We start from the raw sequence: 19,051 nt of genomic DNA, 5'->3' as shown, positions 1-19,051 counted from the left end.
ATCTCTGATCATGGGATCAATGAGCTCAAAAGTATGAATCATAACTTTCTTAAACATTACTCAAATAGCTTGTGAAAGAATAGAAAACCCCACCAAAATGGGCAGATAGAACTAGAAGGTGGAACTACAAATTTGTGGTCAAGACGTAGTGTTCCCTAGGGTGTCATGAGCCAGCAGCAAGGGGTGACTTCAAGGCTCAGGATGAGAGCTGTTGTCTTCTTAACTGCAGTGACCCACAACCGGGTGAAGCAGACAGGAGCTGTTCCGGAGAGACCCACCGCGGTTGCCTCGGCATGACTTATGTCCCCCCATTTGAGCCAACTGGGTGACTGCTAGGCTTACCAAATGCAGCCCTCTGTCTTCTGACCAGCGTAGAAAAACGTTCCTGGCATCTGCCTGTGCATTCTGTCTTTTTTGCTGACTGCATGTTTCCCTTTAGCTCTCCAATATGGAATACCTGGAATCTGAAGGAAAGCCCCTCCATCAGGTAGGCATATGGGAAATGCTTTCTGATAATGATGTGGAAGAGAATGATCTTCCGCTTGCCCAAAGGTTCAGTTAAGTTCATCCCTTCATGGCCCAGGACCACGTGCTGCGACTGTAGGACTGACTGCCCTGTCCCCTGACTTTGGCTCCTCTGCAGCCTGCATATGGGGGATGCCTGCCAGAACCCACAGGACACCTGAGGAGAGTGGGTGGCCTCCGTGGGATACTTAGTAATAGCAGGGTTGATGTGGGGAAAGCTAAGGTCAGGGACTTTTTAAAAATAAAGTCAGACTTAGTCTTTAATGGTCACTTTAATCTTCCCTCTTGATAGCAAGTGGGGGTGGGACAAAGAGCTGCTATGGAAGATGGGCAAATACCTTGGTGCAGTGACATCAGACCATCTGGAGTTGGGCTCCCTGTGACTGTAAGAACAATCGTGGTGCTTACTCCAGGGCATCTTTGCTTCCTCTCAAGGGGTGGTCTAGACAGGTGAACATTCCAGGAAGCCCTTCCCACTATTCCCTGCCACTGTCCTTGGATTTCCCTCCCCCAAACCCTTGCTATGCTTCATAATTCTATAGAAATGTCTAAGGTTCCATCACACCCGGCCCACATTGCTGATGGGGGATATTCACACACTCGGAATTAATGTCAAGCTGACATAGGGCAAGTTGTTTTAAACTCTCTAAACTTGACAGAAGAATAGCCACCCAGCATCACAATTATTTACTTTCAGTGGCTTGAATGCACATGTCATTAAATCTTTACAACAGTTCTAGTGAATGCCATTCATTTTCATCTGTAGTTTCAAAGAGTTACACAGGGGAGCTTTTCAATTCGGTATGAATGATAAATTTTATACATGTTGTGGGATCTACTGGCCTATAAAAACTGAGTGAAGCAGTTTTCACAAGGGCTTAGCTTGCTTGAAATTACTTAAGAACAAAGCTTCATTCTTCCCCCAGGGCACAAGCTCCCTTCAAGACATTTCCCTTCTGTTAGAAGACACTGAAGACTCTCTAACAAGTGTCTGGGGGAGAGGAGAGTATTGGCTTGAGCCTGGAAAAGGGTAGGAAGTGAATCCTGGGGGCCGCTCAGAGGCAGTGCCCTGGGGGAAGTTTTAAGCAGGAGAATGGCAGAGATTAAGGGAAGCGTGGGTGTGTTAATGAAATGACTGGCAAACAGTTAGGCAGGATTCTACAGGTTTTGATGTTCATGCCTCCCACTTTCTAACCTTATTTTAGGACCCTGAGGCACAAGACTTCACTCTTTCAACTACAGAAAGCTCTCTTGCTTTCCTGAAGATTTCTAAGCTCCAAGAGTTTTCTTTTTTTCCCATTAGTTCTGAACTGCAGCTGAAGGTGAATTTGTAGAAAATTGAGATATTAGGCAAATATAAGATAGAATTTATGCTTAAACAAAGACAGTAACTTTGTCTTTATATTTGGAGATGGGGGAGAGTAAGGAAAAGTCATCTCTATTCAGACACAGAGCAGAGAGAGAAGACCCTCCCCTTCTCCACTCCTAACTTGTATGCTTCTTAGGTGCTGCTCTTCCAGAAGCGCATAGGCAGTCCAGACTCCAGGTTCTGGGGCACAAAATCAGTGGAGTTCTCTGATCTGAAAGCACACCTCCTAGGATGGGAGGCAGTTTGGCAAAGGTGAGGGCTGGTGGAGAACTGACAATCACAGCAGAATTGTTCCCCAGCACCTGCATCCTCTGGGCCAGGCACGGTTCCAAGTGTTATATTTACCTAGTAGGACTCACTACCCTCTATTTTACATATGAGGAAACTGAGCTCCAGAGACATCAAGTAACTTACCCAAGGCTGCCCAGCTAGGAGAGGGCGAGCAGAGCCTGGCTCCAAGCTCTGTGCTCTTCAACTTGGTGCTATGCTGACCGTGTGCTGAAGGGACAAGTGACCTCAGGAATTCATGAACGCTCTCATATCCTGGAAATTTCTTGACCCTTGGCCCAACCTTAGTGGACAGGGAGCCCTGAGAATATCTGAGACTGAATTTCTGGCTAGCCCAGTAGGATGGGAATTTGGAGCTAGATTTTAATGTGCTGTTATTACAAATAATGAAATGGTTCTTTCTCTGAGCACGTTAATGGCTTTTGAAACCTGCCATAGTTATAGGTCATGAATAACTTATTTTGTTCTTTTCCCCACTCTTAACAGAATAGGAACCTGTTTTTTCATAGGGTAATGACTGTGCCAACTGCAGTACAAGCCAGGCAAACCTGCAACTGGAGGGAAATTAACATGATAAATTCTTCCGCCGGTCTTCATGGCTAAGAGGCCCAAGAGGTCTTAGCAATCATTTTGTCTGGGCAGGAAAGAGGCAGAAAAGCCAATCTATATATTACTGTTGTAAGCTCACATATTGTTAGTGTCACAAATTTCTAAACCTTTCTAAAATTTCTGAAATTTTTGTTCAGAGGTCACAATCTGCTTGCACCCAACCTGGGTCAGCTGCTTGGATTTGCTATCCAAACAGTAGACTCCTTCTTATGCTACAAGATTGCAGTCCTTGCATAAGGAGCCTCATTGAAAGAAACATCCCAAGCCAAGTCTCCCCTCCCGCCTCCCTGCGCACTCTGACCAGGAAATAGCTTCAGATTTGCTGACTGTGATCAAATTTACAGGTTCCATTCCTGTGTTTCTGCCGTCTCTTACATCACCTTGCAGAGTGGCCTTATTCAGGTGCCATCACGGCCTGCAACCTGGGAAAAGAGAAATCTTCTAGGTCTAGTGGGATGTTACCACTTTATAACACTCAGACATGGCATTCTAGGGCCAGATTCTCTGATCCTGATTTCAAATTCTCCAGGGTTGCATTAAAGAATGCATTTTTTTTTTTGCTGAAATATGTGCTTCTTTTCCTGATATTTTATTCTTTCTAACACATGCAGTTTACTTTTTAAAATATATTTTTTAAAATATATTTTTTATACTTTTCAATAAAAGTTATAGACTTATATCCCAGAAATCTCACTTTTCAGTTTGGAAAACATTCACTCTATGTATATATGATCACATAGTTGTTATGTTCCTGCATAATGAATAATGAAATTCTCACATGAACTCAGGAGAAACCGCAAACTCAAATGCTCTTTATATTCTACCTGTCCATCAAGTTTTCTTCCTTCACACACATGGCCCCTAAATCTCATTTCCATTAACACTCTTCCCCTCACTAAATGGAACAGAGGTGGGGACTTTTCTTTAATTATGATTTATAGATGGTAACTTGCACAACTTTCCTTTTCAGCCAACACCCCACTGTAGTCCTACAATGATTATTACACAAGTAATAATTACACAAGGACAATTGGTAAGCCTTTGTCCTACACAAGTAATAATTACACAAAGACAAGTAATACACCTTTGTCCTTATTCTGCTGATGTTTCTTGTATATATCTAAAAATGCTTCTTTACATATATGTTTGTGTGCTGCAGACTTCAAGCTTCCTGCATAGAAAGCAGGAAAAGAATCTTCCATCTACGCTCTATGAAAAACGTACAGAAACATTTAATAAGTTCTTTTAATAATGCTTAGATGAATTTACAGGTAGTCAATAGTATAATTCCTGCAATTACTTCTAATTGGATTTATGTAATAGTTTTTTCTTCCCAAGGGGCTTCAGAGGCTACAAACAACAAGATAACTAATAAATGAACAAAAAGCAGCCAGCGATAAGTGGTTGAAAAACAGCATAAAACAGTGGTGGAAGGGCAGTTTGCAGAGAACTATAAGAAAACGTTCACTTACTAAAACAGATCATGGATGAGAAAGGAAAGAATTTTACCACTAGCTTTCTAAAATAGCATGTGAGGTAGGAATGATTTGTTTAAGTTGAAAAGATTTCTTTTATAAGTTGTTAAAAGCACGGAGAAAAGCTGGTTCTTTAAGAGAATAGTTATCACTATGGTGGGGGACATTACTCACAAAGATTATTCACAAAGTACATCTAGAAAACTAGGTCAAGCCAGCTCCACCGAAGAGAAATATTACTGTAATTCCTTGGCCACAGGCCCACCCAAGAACTCCTTCAACATTAATCTAAGCCACAAGAGAAATACATTTTCATAAATCACAACTATTTATGAATCCAAAGATAGCTTAAAATTTTATTCAACTTTGGATCAACTCCAACAGTGCCAACCACCTCTTGCTTGACAAGTGACTGTCCTGGATGGACTCACAGTTCTGTGACTCATGAATGTGGAATGGCGGGACTAAAGGACATAAGGAAAGAATTAGTAAAAGAGAATGTCATGTAGAGTGGCTTTGCCACAGGTGATCTTGAAGGTAAGAAATATTTATGCAGCACCTACTCTATATAATGCATTTTGTAATGGTAAAAAAAAGTTTCTCTATTTAAATCCTAAACATTATACACTGCAACAAATTAAATTTTTCAAAGTTAGAAATATTAAAAGCATCTACTCTGTTGTCTATCATTAGCATGCAGGTTCATCTGGGGAAATCTCAAATCCTTGAGTAACTGGAGTTTTCTCCCCACTTCGCCTGTCTTAATCCATCATGAATTTATCATACCTCTACAGTTCAGAACTAAAAGACTTTTGGGGGAAAAATTAGAGCTCCCTGTCAATCAGAGAGATTTACATTGTGTACCTCAAGGGTTCTTTGACAAGATTAGGCAGGGGAAGGCAGGGATATTAATTCCTGTAATCTGCAGAATAACTGTAGGGAAGTCACTTCATAAATGCAGCCACCCTCCTCTTAATGTTTGTGTTTCTTTCATGCTTAAGTGAAAACTCTTCAAAGGCCCCTCTTTGTACTTAGAATAAAATTCACACTCCTTATCTGAGACACTGAGGCCCTGTGTGATCTGCCCTTACCTATGGTCCTGATTTTCCAGTAATTTCTGCTCACTCATGATCCTGCAGGTACATGGGACCCTTCTGTTAACCCCTATCTATGCCCTGATTTGCCCATGGCTGGCTCCTACAAGTCCTTCAAGTCTCAACTCAGAGTCACCTTCTCTGTGATGCCTTCTCTCATCACACAAACTATTCATTCTTGCGCCCCTCACCTTATCACTCCCTTCTGTTTTATTTTCCTCGAGCACTTGTCACGATCTTCTGTTCCACGTCCATGCCTTGTTTACGTGTTTATCACTTCCTGCTCCTACTAGAATACGTGAGCAAGGACTTTGCCTGCTCCTTGCTGTATCCCCAGTACCTGGAACAGTGCTTGCCAACAGCTGGTGGTCAAGAAATAGTTACTAAATGAATGAATCCAAAAGTTATTTGTTCAGCAACTTTTTTCATCCACAGTGTGACCATCATGTAGAAAGCAAAAGCATCCTCCCAACACATAAAATCAGAAGAAAATTTCATGAGATAGTAAAATCCATGAGTTTTTCTCCTTAGATGAGCCACTCAACCCCTCACACAGAGCCTTTTTACTTTTACTTTCCAATTAACAAATTGAAAAGTAAATTCAATTAATTCAATTTACTTTTTACTTATTTTTAATTAACAAACTTGCCTTACAATTTAGACAAATTTGTTGTCTAGTTTCCTGACCTGGGCTGGATCAAAAGAAGTAAATTAGAGGTAGGCACACTAATAGCAGCCAGAAAGGCCAGCATAGAAGAAACTAAAAAATTTCTAAAAAGCCAAAAGAACTCAGACGGCAGAGTATTTGGGGGCCTTAAGTTTAAAAGCAAATAGTCTTACAGATCTAGAGTTATCAGCAAGCAATACTGCTACTATAGTGATAAATTATCAAGAAAATTATACACACACACATACACAAACACACAGGAAAATAGTAAATATTAAGTGTAACTTAGAAAAGTTTTTTTAATCCAATATGTTATTTTTTATTATTTTAAAGTACAAGCAAAATTTGTTCTTTTTCAATAATTATTTTCTGTGGAACATGTGAAAAGAATTCCTTCCTTCGTTCCTTCCTTCCTCCCTCCTTCCTTCCTTCCCGTCTCACAATCAGAACTGTGTAGCTAACCATGTCACTTGAAGCTTGGGCAGCTAGGAAGCACATGGCTACACCTGACTTTCAAACATACCAGCTCTGTAGGCCTTTATGGCATGTTCTTTTGGGTTCTTTTCCTGATTTTGACCTGATCTTTTCTTCACCTTGACCCTAGTTCATATTTTCCTAGAACTGATTCTTTATTACTACTATAGTAACCTTCACCATTACCTTAATTTATTATTTGTGCTATAGTTGTAGAGCCCTTGAAATTGTTTAGGGAAAAAGATTGAGGGTATATAAAAAAACCTCTCCTGAGATCTCTCTGCTTATGACATGGAATAAATGGGGTGACATTTTAATTGTTACTTCATCATACAATCAGATTGAGCACTCAATGAAGAGTAATCAAGCTCCTTGCAGCTAAAATGGGATTTTCAAATGATAAAACATCGTCAGATGATAAAACCCTGGAACATATTAGCTCATAATCTGGACCTGGTTATTGAAAGGTTAATACAAAATCACACATCCTGAAAATTGAAAGTAAAATTCCAAAAAGTTAAAATTGACTAAATATAATCACAGGAAATAGGGACAACACACAGGGCAGCCAAAAAAGAGTCACAGCTGCTGATTATTTTAGAATGAAGGAAAGTGAACTTCCTAAAAATGCAGCCCTGCAATAGCTCAGCAGTGTTAACTACATGGAGCCATCATTCCGCATTTGCCACATTTTGTTTTTCATTGATATGGTTCAGTTCAAAGAATCAGTATAACCCAGTTCAAAGAACATGGCTTATCTTCACTTTTTTTTTTTTTTTTAATTGTTGTTGTTCTGAAATCTTGAATACTAGGTAAGGAGTCCCATTGAGTTGCTGTAAAGTTGAAAAGAGCACATGCAGAATCCAAGATAACAATCTGCTTACTACAAAACCCCACTTTTATTTAAGGACTTATGTTTAGGTAAATCTTGTAGCATTACAGTCTCTAAAAATCTACAGAGAAAAAAATTCTTGAAAGAGAAAATTTACCATATCATAATTAGCAATGGATTCTGGAAGCAAATCTGTTTATAAACGATGTAGGCAATAATTTGATTCCAATATATTGCTTAGTTCAGGGAATGCTCTTTTTTAAAATCTCCCCACAAGCTATAAAAGCTGGCTTCTGTAAAATCTGGGAGGGCCCAGATAGGACATCTACACAAAGCAATCAATTGTCTTATAAATTTTAGTTGATAACTCTCTGGAAGTACTTTTGCGGTTTATTGAGTTGGTTGTTCATACTGGCTCCCCTCCTCTCCCATCAATTTTTAGAAATTGTCCCTTTCCAAGGTTTACATGATTATAACCAACCATCTTTGGGCTCTCGGCAGACCTGATAATACCATGTGAGTTGTACCCAGCTCTACCCCACCATAGTAGATTGGGTAGACACCCAACATACACTGGACCAACGATCCTCTTCCCAGGGGGATTGGGAAGCAGGCCTAAGGAATTCTAGTCTTCATCTGGATTGTCTCTAAAGAAAGGAGATGTAAATTTGGGAATTGTGGATGGCCATAGTTCTCCCTGTGGAGTAGGGAGTGGAGGGAGCATATGTGTAGAAAGAGGAAGCATGATTAAGAGAGGAGTGCAGAGAAGGGCAGAAGGCGGTAGAGAGAAGAGGTGAAGAGAGATGAATGCTCTGGAGCCCTCATCCCAGCGGTCCTGAGGCCCATCTGCATCTCTGCCCTTGGGTTCTACAAGACCCTACATTTCACACAGATGTTCTCCTTCTAATGAATCCCCCTCATTTGGGATTAACTAGCCTTGAGGGTTCTATTTTACATAACCAAGAATCCTAACTAAATCCACCAGTGATAGAAGAGTTGTGTTCAAGGGCACAAAACTTCAAAGTTAAACTGAGGCAATCTATTGAAACTGATTCAAACTAGCTGGGTAAGGACAAGTCCTTTCATCATTCTAGGTCTTAATTCCTGAGTGGAATTGATTTTCAATATTCCCTTTGCTGAATAATTGATTCCTGAGGCTAAAAACACAGAATAAACATTTTTAGCAAATTTGTTTCTTTTGAATAAGGGAGAATAACAAAACACAATTCCTTTTTGCATAGTTATAAAAATCTACCATAAAAACAATTTTTGTCTTGTGTCCAAATCTCCATGCAAAACCTAATCTAATACTTGACTAATGCTACCAATATTTTGTAAAAAAAAACAACAAAAAAACACACAAAAAAATTCTAACTCTCGAGATTAGAACATTGGGCATGTATATTGAAATAAAATGTTTAAAAATGCATTTTAGTTCCTATTTATCCTCTGGATACTGGAGAGTCATCTAATTTTATGAATAAAGGAGTTTCCCAACAGCAATGACTTTTAAATATGATGGACTTTTAGAGATCTGTCATCAAAAGCCGTAGTTTCAGTTGAGTTTTCACAAATACAGGCCCAAATAAATTGACAAGAATTTAGCATCATAGCTAGAAGGGATGAAACCACAGTCTAATCTTTTCGCATTACAGATAAAGGAGTAAGACCCAGAATGAAGAGACTTGTCCTTACTTAGCTAACCTGAACCAAAGAAAGAGATAGAGCCCTTAAGTCCCAGCTTTGACTCCTGTTGCTCTTCTACAATGGCACAGGAACACACAACACTCAATTGGTCCATGCGCTCTCGGCTCTGTTCTTCCAATCAAGATGCTGAGATGGATGTATAGTTCCATAAGGGTAGTGCCTGTACAATGATCCACAGGACTTCTGTGCGTGAATGGGAAAGGGTAAGGAGAGAAAAGAAGTGAGAGAACGTTGTCATGGGAACACCAAGGCAAATCACAAGATGAAAAACAATTTAAACCCATTCTGCTATCTCGTGCTTTATTTACTCAAGTAATAAATCAAGATATCTGTGTCAAAACCAATGCAGTGTAAAATAGACTGAAGATAAGCTTTTCAATTTAATCAATACTGTCTTCTAAATACCAAAATCTTGTCAAAGGGACACCACTGCACATTTATCTACACTGCTGTTAAAATTACTATATGGGCATTTGTGGAAACTCTTTCTTTGTTCTAGCTTCGTTTTCTAAATTTTAAATTGTACCCCAAGAGGATTAATATAAAGACAGAATTATCTAGAATACCATTCGATGAGCATAACAGTTTCTAAACCTATGACAGGCCAGAAAAGTCAAACCGGACTGGGTAAGTAAATGTGTTTACCCCGAATGAGATAAATGACCTCTTTCTGGGGGTTAAGTATACCCAGGGGTCAATCTTCAACTCCAGAAGGGAATTGCATTCAAATAGAATCTGGTCAGGGAAAGAACTATCACTCATTAGAGGACAGAGACCTTGCAATTCTGGCCCAAAAATTCTGTGGTGGCTCCAAGAAGGCACCGACTCTTTCATATCACTGAACGTTAATCACCTTTTCAAAGACTCATTCATTCATTCATTCCACTGATTGTTAAGTGCCTGCTCTGTGCCAGGCACTGTGCTATTCATATATAACCATGAAACCCGAGATCTCCCTGAGAGAGGAGAGTCCACTGTCTGCAGCTTCCCTGCAGTCAAGCGATTTGACAGAATAATTAACCTTTAGAGACAGACTGAGTCAGATGAAATTAAATTATCTTAACACTTGTATTTCATTAACCAGCTTCATTCCCTTTCTGGATTCATCCTCATACTTATCATAGAATGTCAGAAGTTTAAAGACCTCAGAGAAAAAGTGTGAAAGCTTAGCTTTGCTCAATGAGTTGCCGGGGGCCACTTAGCTAGTTAGTTGGCAGAAGCAGAGCTTCATTTTTATCTCCTAAATGACCTTTACCCTACATAAAAACTTTCTATCAAAAATGTAACAGCCTTCATAGATTTATATATCAGATGTCGGTTTTATTTTAAGGCAAAACAATCCAAGACACAGAGAGTTAAAACTATTTTCTCTAGTCGGCGAGACAGGGCCTGTTTATAAGAAAACAGACAGGCAATGAATTTCCCCTCATTTCTTTAAGGAATAACATACTCATCCCTGTCTCCCTCCCACACAAGCCTCCCACCAACTCCATGTCTATCTTGCTCACTCTCACCCTGTCTCCTGAAACCTGAACACCCCTAGGAGCTGCTGAGGAAACTCAAAAAAAAGTTGATTGTTTTTCAAGTGACAAAGGAAGACCAACACAAGTAAAATTACTGGGAAATTTAAAGTCACTGGTGGAAATTTTGTGGGGTTTGTAAAAATGCCATCTGGGGGAAATTTTTAAAATTATATTCACTGCTAATTTTCTAACGTCATTGACACACCAAAAGTCACCGTTATTTCAAAATATACACTATATAAACTACGAAGACCCAGTAAAAAATTGTCAATTACCCAAACTGATCATATAGAAAGCTTTTTCTCCTTTCTTTTGAGTTGTGTCTGTTTCCTGTGTCTTCATATGGGCTTCATATCTTCAGCCCCGAACCCCTGTCACACATGACAGTCCCTCTTTGTGTTCCCACAGAGAGGCGGCAGCACCGAGGTCCAAGAAATCGTTAGGGCAGGAGCTGGCCCCATACCACGGAACACTTCTGATTCACACTGATGGACTCATCGCAGGAATGTTACAGCCCTCAGCTGGCATTGCCCGGAGTTGGAATGCCACGCTGTCTAAACCTAGGTCGTCAGTGCTGGTTTACAAAAGGCCAGGACATTAAACCTGATACAGAGGGTCCTTCTCCCACCCTCTCCACCAAAGAAAGTAGGAGCACAGTAGTCATCACCAGATCCCAGGAAACGGTGGATTGCCTTCTAAAACAATCTCACCCTCTCAGAAGGTGGTGAGAGAAGGCAGAAAGAACTCTGGCCTCAGAGTGGACAACTTGAGCTCTGTCCTAAGCTGCCATGTCCTAGTCCTGGATCTCAGCAAGTTGCTGACCATCCTCAAGAATCTGTCTTCTGCCATGAAGTGGGAATGATAATAATACACATCCTCACAGAGTTTTTCAGGTTTTAATAAGAGGAAATAGTGCATCGGAAACCCTCTGTAGGTCGTAGAGAACTATAGTTGTTTTTACTATCACCCAGGCATAGCATAAATTAAGAACCAAGTGATTTGATTCGCTGCAATCACTCCTAATGATACTTGGAAGGGTGTAAGTCAACAATTTTCACTCAGAGGCCTATTTGTTTCAACAGTGAAGAATACATTTAGCCATTTGGAGCACTGTAAAGAAGAGTTGACACTTAAGATCCAGATTTTTCTGCTAGGAAAGTATCAGTCCTATGACACACATGTAGTAAAAGATTTTGCTTCCATAATAAATATAATTGATTACATTTTATGAATATAATTGATCACATTTCACTTTAATAAATATAATTGATCACATTTTCCTGAGGATATCAGGTGACAGACCTCATCATGGGGAATCAAGGGTCTCACGGTTCATAGCTGACGAGGAGACATTTTTAATCAGCCTTCTGCCACTTTGCTGTGACTCATAAAGCTAAATTGTAAAACATAGGAGGATTAGGTAATTCTCATGTACTAATTGATAAAACCCAGAGGACATCTTCATCTGTTCATGGCTGGGCAGATGGAAAACCTATTTCTGTTGACTTTGCTACTTTTTCTAACACCCAAGACCAGGCAAGGGGTCACCTGGTAAATAACAGCCATAACGCATGTAAAGGATGTGTGGTTCAAAAGGAGCTCACTTCCCAACTCCCCTCCTTCCCATGGCAGAAGGAATCACAGCAAGGTGAAGGAGACGTTTTTGTAGCCCTGCTTCCTTATTAGACCCACGCTACACTGAAACCTCTAACTCCATGGCACCCTTGGTCCTGCCTGGTGTCCCACTGATTTTTCTTCTCCTCTTCTCTCCCTTAAAACAGGGATACTGAGGGCTCCTTTCACTGGCCCAATACTTTATCTCCACAGCAAATCTCCATAGCAACCATGAGGCAGGTTTTCCAGATGGGAAAACTGAGAGCTCTAGTGGATTGCTCAAGGTTAGGACTTGAACCTGGGGTTTCTAAGATTTTAGTGAGGAATCTTGCAATCCTTACTTTAGATAGGGCAGATGTCTGTGGACCTATTAGATTTCTGCAGACAAGGCAGAAATCTACCTACTTGGACCAACTCCCAACGTGCCTCTCCCCAGAGAAACGGCAACAGCTCTGAGGCTTTGGCTTATACCTGGAAGGCGGGAAAAGAGAATAGGGGAAGATGGAGTTTTCAAGTCATCCACACAGCATTAAAGTACACAAACAACTACTGTGTGACCCCAAAACCACAGACTGGTCTCTGACGCATGGGTATGTGATTCCTCCAAAATCCCAGTAGGAAATGAGTGCTACAAGAACCAGGATGGAATGTAAACTATTTCTTAAGAAAGCATGCTAGCAAATCTCTTCTTCCAAGAGTTCCCTTCCAAAGAGAACTTGGGCTCATTCTTTCTCCCTGATTCTCAAATGTGGCTATACAGGTTCCTTATTGAAAGGAGAAAGGGCAAGGAGGGGTGGGCTATAGAAGCACGAAGGAGGGAGCTACAGAATCTAGATGAAGCACCATCACTTTCAAGCCCAGGGAAGGCCCTTTTTCCGAAGTTGTGAATTTACCCCATTTCTCGCATGACTTCTCCAAGAGTCCCCTCCAAGTCAGCTTTCCACATACTCCAATAAGAGGTCCCCATCCTCTGTCTCATCCCACCAACCCCAACACACAAACTTTTCCTCACCCTCACGCCCATCACCTAGATAAGTGCAAAGTATAGCAAGATGTCCATGCTATTGGGGGAGGGAAAATGAAAGCATCATTTTGTTATTTTGCCCACCTGTTTTGGGAGTGGTACACTTGAGCTGGGTGGAGAAGGCAGGCTGGGTTCAGCATCAGCATGATGAGGAGGCTGAGGCAGAGAATGAGATGCTAATAACAAAGAGTGGGCCTGGCTGTGATTGGGAGGTAGAGCCCATTAGAGCTGGAAGAGACCCTGGGACCCACACAGTATTTCCCTTTCCCTTCCTGATGGAAAATGGAGGGTAGGAGGCTGGTGCCCAGGGCTACAGATCTACTCAGGTTAAGTGTGAGGTGGATGTGGGCCCTAGAAGGCCAAATGTGCAAAGATGTAGCTGAGTTCCAAGGCTGCGCTCCAGTTCTGGAAACCTCCACAAAACTCCCCGAAGCCTCGCCAAAGTCCCCAGTGCCCATTCTGGAGAATAGGTTTTGCTTCTGCCCTTGCTTTTTTCGAAGGAGGGGGAAGATTTTTGCTGAGTCACTTCTCAGTTCCCTCATCTGAAATTGCGGATGTGAGCCTCTGTTTTTCAGGGTGGTTCTGAGGATCAATGGGGTGTAAGAAAGCACCTAGCGTAATGGCTGGTACATCAATATATGCCTGTGCACCCCCTCTGTCCTTCCCTCTGCTCTTCCCTGGACAGTATCCACTTCCTTGCCTGACTTTTCTTCTATCTTTGGCAGAAATCTGGGGAAACAGTTGTTCATACTCTTTTCCCAGATAAAATGTTGCTAGTGGCTGAGAAGGTGGCAGAGCACAGAGGAAGAGCCAGCCCAGGAGGACTGTGGCCGGTGGGACCTCTGATACCGAGGTGTAGCCCATCCAGAGTGGAGAGACACCCCATGTGAGGAACTGGGCGCCCTCGTGGGCACATCTGTCGCCTCTCTCCATTGTCCCAGTGGAAACAGTGGGGCCTGGGGGATTCAACCACACACTTTCTTACCTTGAGAGGCAGAGCGGTGGGTGGGGCCAGGTAGCTCTTGCTGGTCTGAATGGGTGGACAGTATCTGTACAGCCTTGCCCTCTGCACCCGCACGGTGGTACCTGCACCCTCTTTACAGCTCCTCGGAAGCGCCTGGCAGATGGCAGCACCTCCCCTCGGCACGGCCCTTTCACCCCTGTCAGCAGAGTTGGCCAGAGGGGCCTGTGGGATTGAGCATCCCAAAGTATTCCAAGACTGAGAGTCTGTGTCCCAAAGGTCTCGGGGGGCAGTGAGGACCGACCTGTGCTTCCAGTGCATGGAGAGATTGCTGCTTCCATCGCTCATGATGACATCTGGGTTAGGAAGTCTGCATGACAGGGGCTGGAGCTGGCCAAGTTTCCCAGAGTCAGGGGCCAAGGAACGCCTGCAACGTGGGGATCTGCAAACACCCCCCCTCCTTACATCCAGATCCTGGGGTTTTTCCTGTCCCTCCTTCTCCCTTGGAGAAGAGCAACTGAAAGCAGCTGGTTGCTCTGTCCCATGGCCCTCCTTCTGTAACAGGCGTGAGGGAGGAGCAGCCAAGCCCTGTGTGTGCCTGAGGTCCCGGCCTGCCAAGAACCCAGTCCTGGGACTGGGGAAAGCCAGTCCCTCCTCTGGGCCCCCTGGGGCTGCAGCGGCTGGAGACAGGGCGGGGACAGCTCCGGCAGGGGGGGCCTGCAGCTGGATGAAGAGGAAGGAAGTTTTCATCTGCTGTTGCTCAGGCTGCTCAGCCATTTCCTCCAAGGGGGTAGGGCTGGTCCTTGCCGAGGTCGTGTTTCAGACCTCAGTGTCCAGGGATACAAACGCCAGCTGCTGTGGGCAGACATGTCTTGATGGCCCCATGGTTCCACTGATAGCCTGAGGAAGCAAATGACACACCTTCAGCACCTCGGGGAGGCTTCAAGGAGCAGGGGTCAGGGGATGATCTTGGTCATGGGACCAGACTCTGCACTCACTTCACAGAATCACAAAAACAGGCAGACTGGTGGGGAACCACCTGGGAGATGGGCAGAGACAGTCAAGACTTGGCCTCTCTCACCTTCGTGTGTCAAATGGAATTCCTTTTTCTTAACTGTCCCCTTCCCATATTTGAAATGAAAACACTAACGCTATTTGTTTCCTTGTTTAACCCTAAGCTCTGTATTAGCTGCACCTGTTGGATGTCTGACCTGTGAGACCCCGTGTGATTTATAGATGAAGCCTCCCGTACACTTCACAGTGAGCTTGTAATCTGTCCTGCTGGAACTGATAACACATAGTTTTAAACAACTTTAATGTTTTAGTGAATTTCCACTTTAAATCCTGTGGTTATTTAGGAGTTCCTCAAAGGTCGTCCTGCAGTCCTATATCAAAATACTTGACATCACACACACACACACACACACACACACACACACAAAACACACACACACACACACACACACACAACTTAAAAAAAATAAAATAAAAAAAGACAAAGATGAAAAAGAGAACGTTGAAAAAAAAGAAGAAAAGGGAAAGATGAAATAAGAAAAAAAATATCCAGGTAACAAATCAGGCAGGAGGGTTTTTTGTTATTTGTTTTAAAAAACAAATTGTGAGAACAATAGCAAATCACCTGAAAAACTCATGGGGTAATTTACATTCCGTATTACTATAGACTCACTACCTTTCACAATACAAAATAAAAAAAAAAAACCTTTTGAGTCTTGTTGACCTTGTTCCTGGGGAGAGAAAGGGGCAGGGGTGGGAAAGCATTTTTTTTTTTTTAATCAATTTGAACTTAATTGAAAGGCAACCAGGAAATCATCCTGGAGACAAACTGAGCAGGCAGCCCAGAAAACTGGCTGCTCTGCTGTCCAGAGGCCCCACTGCCTCTCCCTGACAGCTGGCCATGACCTCACATTGGCAGAACCCCGGGAGTAATCGAGGACCTCAGCCCTGGCTGACCACAGCTGGCCAGGGTGCATCTTAGGAAATTCTCAGGATGAGTGGTTGGGGTTCTGTCTTCGTTTTCCTTCTTAAGCCTCTTCATATAGATTTTCACCCAAGGTTATGGAAGCTTTGCCCACATTTCCAGATAGGTAGGTGATACCTCCTCAGAGATGTGTCCAGAGCTCTCTGGGCCAGGCATGGCCCTCTAGAATCCCTTTATAACAAATACCATTACAGAGAAAAATTCGGCAAAACAATATTACACCCAAGTCTTACACTCACCCATTGAAATAATGATGTTTATCTGATTACACTAATTTTCAACAAAAATCTTGTGTGAGTGATATCTAGTTCTCTTTATGCAATTTTCTCACTTTCCTATAAAAGAATTTGCTTAAACATTATCATCACTCAACTAATACTAGTTTGTTAACTGATGACTAATCAGGCCGGGAGCTATTTCTTCATATAAAACAGGGGTTTGGGTGAGAGGGAACCATCTTTTCGTTTTAGTTTCTCACAATGCCAAGCCTTACACTAGGTGCCTCACATACCGACGTCACGTTACTCAAGGCGCAGCACAATCCTGTGAGGCCACTGAGGAGTGAGGGCTCAGGGAAGTGAAATAACTGCCTGATGCTTTTTTACCCAACCTGCCCCAGATAGGAAGGGGCTTCAAAGAGCTGTTGGAGGAGAACTTTCAACTCCAACCTCCAAATAAAACAATGTACAAAAACCAAAAACAACTGTGGTGGTATGTTCAGGACACTTCTGTCTTCTAACTTTTTATTTGCAAACCTACCACTGCCAAATATTTTTCATTTCTAGGTTGTGCAGGCTAGAATAGGAGAAGAGAAATGGTGGGTGCCACAGGAGACTTAATGGGAGGGCTGACCTGGACGACACATGTACGACAACTTCTTAAGTCACCCTTAAGTATTTGGGAGCAACTTGGGAAAGCTGGGGGTCTGTATGAGAAGCAGGTGTAAGCACCAGAGAAACTTGGGTTTCTGTTGTGATGTAAACGGCACAGCTCCGAGTCTACTGTGTGGCTGTGTGATCTTCAGCAAATTACTTAAGCTCTCTGATAATCAGTTTCTTCTATAAGATGAGGTACTGTAAAGTCTTCTGAAAGACTTTATAGGGTTGTTGAGAGGATTAAATGAAAGTGTATGTGAAGGACGGCAATAGTACCTGGTACATAATGGTTTCTCCATAAATGTTAGCCACGCCTTGTGTTTATAGCCACATACTAGTGAGGCCCAGAGAAAATTGGTTGACCCAATGGAACAAATTGAGCTGTTGCATAAAAACATATATATTTTTAAAGCTGCAGTAGACAATCGCATGCATGTTTTTATGCTTTGTGTCTGATGGGTAAGAGCGGAGGAATTAATTGGGATAAGGGAAGAGTCAGCAATGAATTCGGGGTCTGAAGACATGCGTTTGTGTCCTGGCATGATCATTTATGTGAACCAGCAAGTTTCTGAACCTCACTGGACTTACCTGAGTCAAATAAATGTTTGCCCTTCCTGACTTACAGAATTGTTTTGAAGGTCAAATAGGATAATCTATCTAAGAGTACTTTGTAAACACAAAATTAATATACGTAAGTCTTTTAGCCAGGATGGGTGCTGTAATAACATTCTGATTAATAATAAGTCTAAACTAAATCATTGTATCTGATTTCTCTGAAGACTCGATTTCTTTGTCTGAATGAATTCTAAGTCGACTTCATATTTCTCCACCACCACTGACCATCAAGATTCAAAAAGTGTGAATGCAAACAACAGATTATTTAAATTGTGCTGACTCTGCTAACAATTTCTTCTCCTCACTTCTGGAGAGAAAAAGAACATTCTACAAACTTAATAAGGGTGAGAGGGGAGTGGGTACTGGGGAGGGATGTCAGAGCACTCACTACTCTTACTTAAACTTTATGAAGTAGGTAACAGGATTCCCCTTTTAGAAATGCAGAGAGAATAGGGAAGATAAAGTAACTTGCTTAAAGCAACAAGGTTAGGGAGGGCAGTAGTTGAGATTTTCATCCAGGTCTGACTCTTTCCACTCCTCTCTACGACTGGGGGACATACTACACATAGCTTTTCCAGCCTGTCTGTACCTCCTATCTCCAAAGTCTGGATTCCCAGGAAAGATCCACCCACTCCGTATGTATTGCTTTTGCTGCCCAGGGAGCTCTACCCACTCTACAGTTGTTTCCCTAGTTTTTTTTAAGAGCTGCTGAGTTGAAGAAAAGTAATTTTCCCAAGAGTGGCAATTCCAGAGAACATGCGTTAGAGGCTTGTGTCCTAGGAAATTCCACTGAATATTCCATTCAGAGTTTTAAGTCAAAGGACTCACAGTCTGCCCCCCAACACTCATTCCTTCTCCCGGAAGGTAGAGTCCAAAGCAGTCTGTCCCTGACCATTCAATTAGGAGCCTCCTGGAGTTACTCTGCTCAATTTGGTTGTGATCTGTTGGGCATTCACAACCTGACAAGAAGCAAAGAAGGTGGTAATTATAGCCCTCTACTGCCATAAGGATGTGTTTGGAAAATGTGGTCTGGAGTCAAGAAAGAATGAGAGACAAGGCAGAAGTGGGGATGGGGCATGGCATTGAGGAAGAGCTTGGCAGAAATGAAACCTGAATGGCTATGGAGGCATGAAGAGGCTAAGAGAGGGCATGTCAAGGGCATGGATATGGGGACTGAACCGAGAGTCAGACCAGTGCCAAGAATAAACACTAAGCATGCCTACGCCTGCCATATCAGGTAAGGCTTCAAGATTTTCCAGGATATTCTGTCTACTGGTTAGGAATATGCCTTCATAGTTGTGGCTTAGTTTTCTCCATTATTATAAAGAGATTTGTATAGTAGTGATCTTGATGACAGTGATGATGGTAGCTACCATTAACTGTCTACTCTATGCCTGACC

This window comes from Rhinolophus hipposideros (assembly GCF_964194185.1).
Source record: "Rhinolophus hipposideros genome assembly, chromosome: 4".
Classification (NCBI taxonomy): Eukaryota; Metazoa; Chordata; class Mammalia; order Chiroptera; family Rhinolophidae; genus Rhinolophus; species Rhinolophus hipposideros.
Note: the sequence above shows the minus strand (reverse complement) of the source record.